The sequence below is a fragment of the Cyprinus carpio genome, chromosome A5 (assembly GCF_018340385.1).
Source record: "Cyprinus carpio isolate SPL01 chromosome A5, ASM1834038v1, whole genome shotgun sequence".
NCBI lineage: Eukaryota > Metazoa > Chordata > Actinopteri > Cypriniformes > Cyprinidae > Cyprinus > Cyprinus carpio.
In genome coordinates this window covers 9,873,006-9,879,198 of record NC_056576.1, presented here as the reverse complement: position 1 = coordinate 9,879,198, position 6,193 = coordinate 9,873,006, and the positions used below count along the sequence as shown (strand labels likewise).

Below are 6,193 nucleotides of genomic sequence, written 5' to 3'. Positions count from 1 at the left end.
AAGAGCGTGTCTGATTGCATCGTTTCCAAAGGCCATTTTGTGTTGAGTGCTGCAGTTTAAAGAAATTACAGTTTTTTGATATAAAACCCCAGATCAGAGCAGTTTGCCTCTAGTTATATAAACTAATATAAGATCTGTGTATGTTTTCACTAATACAGAAAATATGGCACATATTTGTTTACAAGGTATTGCAAGATGCCCCATTTTTATGTCACATAAATTAAGTACCTTTCAAAAAAGTTTGAGGTCAGTATGATTTATTATTAATATTATTATCATCATTATAATTTTTTTTAAAGAAATCAATACTTTTACTCAGCATGGATGCAATAAATTGATCAAAAGTGACAGAAATATTTTGTAACATTACAAAAGTCTTTACTATTTCAAATAAATGCTGTTCTTTTTAACTTTCTATTTATCAAATAATCCTGTATTACAGTGTATCATAGTTCCCACAAAAATATTAAGCACAAAAAAAAAAAGAAAAAAAAAATTCAGCATATTAGACACTGAAGACTGGAGTAATGGGTGCTGAAAATTCAGCTTTGCCATCACAGTAATAAATTACATTTTAAAATGTATTCAAATAGAAAGTCAAGTTTAATCATTCTTTCAAAATATTAAAAATCTTGTGACCCAAAATTTTGAACAAAATTACAGATTCATAAATGTTTGTGATAATATGCAATTTTTTAAAATAAAATACAAAAAAATGTTTTTTAAACATTCTACACACACATACACATACACACGCACACACACACACACACACACACACACACACACACACACACACACACACACATTTTAAAATTTTCTGGTGACATAAATGACACACCTAACTGTACTTTGTTTTTACTGTTTCCAGCATTCATTATTGCATGTATATTGTCTTATCCAGTTAGGTTTTAGAGCTGTAATTATCCGTATAATATAAACACCATTTAAAATAGAATTAAGTTTTTGGAGATGTTAATGTCATCTGAACGTAGACATAATGAACGTAGACATTGGCTCTTTGCCTGTCACTTTGAATGACTCCATGAAAACCAAAAGCCATTTAGAGCACAGTAGCCGGGGTAATTTGTTTTGACATGGCCTAATACCTCTCTTAAACTTGGCCAGGTTTGGGTTCAGCAGCCCCATTCAAGCCAGGCACGGACAGAGTGGCCCTGTCTGCGTTCTTCTGTGAGAGGATTGTTTCTGGCATGTCTCAAAGAGCTTGAGACATAGATCAAGACCAGTCTGACATCCCTCTGGCCTGTCTATCTCCTGTCAGTTTTCTTGCAACTGTTACTGTGTTTACGTGGGCATTTGGGGGAAGGGAATTAAGCAAGTCCTGCTCGCCTTTTTCCCACAAACCTGTGCTAACTGAATGCTAATTTTTCGATAAACCCTACTGGGTCTAGGGGAAATCTTTATGAAATGACTGTCTGACAAGATGATCTTATAAGGTCTCCTAATGTGCGTAGGAAGAGCATTGGGTTTAGCAGTCATTGTCTGCACTGTCAAACTTTGAAGTAGGGAAGGTAAACTTGAGACACCCTTCAAAATGAGTCACACTAATTGAATAACAGTGGCTTAAAACTCTTTTTGTCTCTCTCCCTTTCTCTTTTATTAATGGCAGACAGATCATATCTGAAAGAAGCACACTCATCCAGGTTTAACCGTGGCCCGTCATTCTGCTGAAGGTGACAAACCACATAGGAATCCTGATGCCTTTCCAGTGTGAACCTGTAGTTTTTAATTCCTAAAGGTGTGTAATTATTTTATGTTAAAATACTTTCTCATATCCCACTGTAATATGCAGAGACATATATAAGCCGTTTATTGCTGACAATAAATGGAAAAGTGTAGAAACTGTGCCACTATCAAAATATTGCTTTTTTCCAAGGGTTTGCAATCTTTTCAGACCTGGTATAGTTAAAATGACTTTGGCACACTTTTGCAGACGAAATGCATTTCTGTTGGAATACAAGTGATCTGTAATTGAGTATTTTGCAACAATATATGTTTTTATTATAGAAATCAGGACACGATGACTGGATTTTATCTCAGATGATCTGTATTGAAACATCACCAAGCGTGTTAACTGCCATGCTGTGGACCCGACAGCTGATCCTATCAAATTACAACGGGATGCTGAGTCAGTTTCTGAGTGTGTGAGTACATAAGCATCCAGTAATTTTTCTTTTGCATCCCCAAAACAATTCCAGCCCACATGCATCTCACCTTTCAAAGACAGTGCACCACTTTAGTCATTAGTGCCATCTGTTGGCCAATAGAGCTGCAGTCAGTCTGTGTGGCTGTGTGTGTGCAAAACGCTTTCTAGCATTCCCCTCAGGGGCTTTGACTTCAAAACAGCATTAAAACTGTGTGTGAGTTATTCATAATAATAAACCATGCAGTTCGCTTTAAAACCAAAGCCATATTGCATGTGAAATATGGATGCAGGTCATTTAAAATGCACATATGGGTGGTTAGTATTGAGTCACGGAGGTTCAGATGTTACATTGTTCACTCATAACCAAACCAACACCTGTCTAGCATGACTTCAAATGGTCTTCACAAGTGAATTAACTTGCCAGGCAGATGCTTTTGTCCCTGCAGACGACGTGTTTCTGTTTCTTAGTAACATGACTGAATGTATCAAACATCAAATAATGGCAGAGCAGCAGCTGGCCTTTGGCATTGTGTGTCATGCAATAACTCATAAACATTGCATTCTTATAAAAACAACAAGCTAAAGGCCAAAGGGACAAAAAAAAAAAGAGTATCACTTTTCATAAGCAGTGGTCAAACATCACGTACGTGCAAGAAAACAGATCATGCCCGTGGCGTAAAGAGACTATAAAGCAGGCAACAGTTAAAAGGAAGGTGTTGATACACTGTATCCGCTTGTGAACAATTCACCTGCCTGTGTCTCTCACCACTGCCATTGAATGAACAGCGTGTCTTTTCTCCCCGCAAATTGACATGTCATCGCTTGACTGTATTGATCCAAACCTCAGGTGCAAAGTATGGCAGCCGGCTGGACACCTTGCCACTTTTTTGTCTTTCGTTTTCGCCCAGGAGGACACCGCTGCAGCATCTGTGATTCAAAAGTGGGCAAACAGTCTGTGAAAGCTGCAGTTGTGGTCTTAAAAGAGAAGACTAAACAAAACTAATTTGAACTGTATCGAGCACTCAGGTGTGTACAAACACAAGGTGAAGGGATCTATAGAGGCCGTGCTTAGCATCCTCGCTGTGGTGTTGCCTGCTGACAGCTCCTGTTAAGGGTCTTTTGTGTGGACATGGACACTGAAGACAGGAGGGCTCAGTAACGCACACAAAGAGCCAAACAGGGGCTGCCTGCAGCTGCCCAACATCTCCTCTCTGAAGTCCCTGCTTTTAACAGCACTGGTCTGCTTGGGTCAGCGGGAATCAAAGAGAACAGATAACGGCCTTTAACCTAACAGGGGCCTTTTGATAAGGAACTAAATTAAAATCAGAATTTGATCAGAATTCAGATCAGGGAATTCTCATCCGATGCAGACAAAAAAGACGCTGCTGTGCTCTCTTCACTAGAGAGGCAGTATTAATGGTCCATGTCAAGCTATCTGTGATCTGCACCCCCAAAGACTTGATACTACTGACTACTTCCACCGCAGTCATTGATGATGAGTGGTGTGTGCCTGTGCTGCTTTTTTCCTGAAATCAACAATGATCTCCTTTGTTTTTTCGACATTCAGGAGCAAGTTATTTGTATTGCACCAGTCCACAAGCTGTCTCACCTCCTCCCTATAGGCCTGTTCGTTGTCATCCTGAATGAGGCCCACCACTGTCGTTTCATCCGCATACTTCACAACATGGTTTGTACTGTACCTGGCACGGCAGTCATGGGTCATCTTAGTGAATAGTAATGGGCTTAGGACGCAGCCCTGAGGGGAGCCATTGCTCAGAGAGATGATACTGGAGGTGTGATTTCCAACCTTCACAAACTGAGGTCTGTCTGTTAAAAAGTCCAGTAGCCAGTTACACAAGGGGTTACCAAGGCCCAAAGGTCCCAGTTTGCTTACCAAATACTGGGGGATAAACGTATTGAATGCCAAGCTAAAATCCACAAATAGCATTCGCACGTGAGTGTTTTTCTCCTCCAGATGGGCCAGGCTCAGATGGAGTACAGATTTATTGATTAAAGCTGATTCTCAAAACATATTATGTTGGATTATTTGCAACCTTCATTTTTTTCTTATTCTAGAATCACTGTTAATGTATTGTTAACATTCTTAATATTTTTTTCTTGTAATATTTTAGTCAACAGTATTTATTATTACTTTTCTATTTTTAAAATACTTTTTTCAAGATAAAGTTTTTCAATTTTTTTTATTTCTTTTTTTGTCTTTGTCAATGTAACAAAGACTAGATGCAAAAATACATCATCATGATAAACAAAAAAAAATATTATAGAAAAAAAATTCAGATAGCCTAAGAAGTGATTTATTAATTGAAAAAGTATGAAAAAAAGATAGGATAAAATACTTAAAAGTCTTCATCCCATGAGTGTCAACCTTTTTTTTTTTTTCAATGTATAAAATTATTTTTACTTTTATTATTAATTACATAATTATTACTAAAGTGCACCATACACCTTAGTCTAATACTCCTATCATTTATGAAACATCTTAATATTTCAAATATGGAAATGTGTACTTGTTTCAGAGAGAGATATAGCTGATAAGTAACATTATAATTATTAAAAATACCTGTATACCATGTTTTGTGAATATTACCTGAATCACATTGGTTTTGAACCAACAACCTATTCATTATTTTCTTTTCAATAAAAAATGACTTGTAGACTTTCTGAAATTCAATATCTATATGGGGCCAAACATTCTTCACATTGAGCTCCCAATATAAGAGATTTTGGAGACAATTAAAACGTTCATAATATGAGAAGGTCATTAAGGTCACAGACACAGAAAGCGCATTTATTCTCGGTGGAAGTCCGCTGTGGCGGGGATGACAGATGCCGACAGCTGATTGGCCGGTTCCTGCTCGGATGGGACTCTCTGTCAACAGGTCCCAATTAGGCCAATCAGAATGGAAGGAAGTAGCTCAGATGGGTCACTTTGTTAGTAGCTCTGTTTGTGAAGCTGAGATGAAAAACAAAACACAATCGCTTGTTCTTTCTTCCCTCCATGTGAACCGTTACTGATTCAGTGGAGGCAAATTGACAAGGGATTTTGTCTTGTTTTGACCTCTGTGTTTCTGACGTACATTGAAGCCACTGAGCCATTGTTGTTGCTTTTAATGCTGTCGATGATATAAATATTGCCCAGCATTGCATCTGTGAAAATGAATAGAGGGTAATGGGTGAGACAATATCCTGCTTTAAATGTGTCATCACGATCCATTCAGTGTGCATACACAATCTGACTCCAGACAATAATGGATGGAATTAATGTTTCTGTAGTTTTGCTGCTTAAAATTACACTCAGCGGTGGCAGCAGTAGAATTATAAGTAAAAGGTTAGGTTAAAAGATTCAAGATTCCGTCAATTGAACTGCTTTTCATACGCATTTCCATGCTTTGAAATGTTAATATGGTCACAATGCATTATTATGCTTGTTGAATTCTGTTTTAAATTCAGAATAAAGACTGCACCACCACCGCCCCCACCCGCAAAAAATACTATTCGTTTTTTCAATGTGTAAAATAATATAGTGCACCTTTAAAAGGACAGTTCACCCAGAAATGAAAATTTTGTGATAATTAATTGTATGCATTTTTTTCTTCTTTTCAACACAAAAAAAAGGTATTTTGGAAAATATCTGTTCTTTGAAATATCTTCTTTCGTTTTCCACAGAAGAGAGAAAGTTATACATGTTTGTAACAACATGAAGGTGAGTAAATGATGACAGAAATGTAATTTTGAGTTGAACTTTAACTTAAAAGAACATAGTACTCCTGGAATTTTTGTCTTATATTCATTTTAAAAATACCAACTGGATTCAGTCAGCTGAATCCTTTTAAGTGCATGTTTTGATGCTTTTAAATATTAATATGTTCACAGTGTATTATTATACTTAAAGGGATACTTCCCCCAAAACTGAAAATTCTGTTTGTTCCAAGCTTGTAGGAGTTTCTTTCTTCTGTTGAACACAAAAGAAGATATTTTGAAAAATATTGGTAACCAAACAGCTGA

General features: G+C 37.0%; 1 long non-coding RNA gene across 1 annotated transcript; it reads left to right on the top strand.

Annotated features, from left to right (window-relative positions):
• Positions 1–1,087: 1,087 nt before the first annotated feature.
• LOC109061025 lies at positions 1,088–4,162 on the top strand. The gene is made up of 3 exons (XR_006158150.1): positions 1,088–1,759; positions 2,029–2,165; positions 3,735–4,162. It is a non-coding gene; the product is annotated as an uncharacterized LOC109061025 (long non-coding RNA).
• The last annotated feature ends 2,031 nt before the right edge of the window (positions 4,163–6,193 follow it).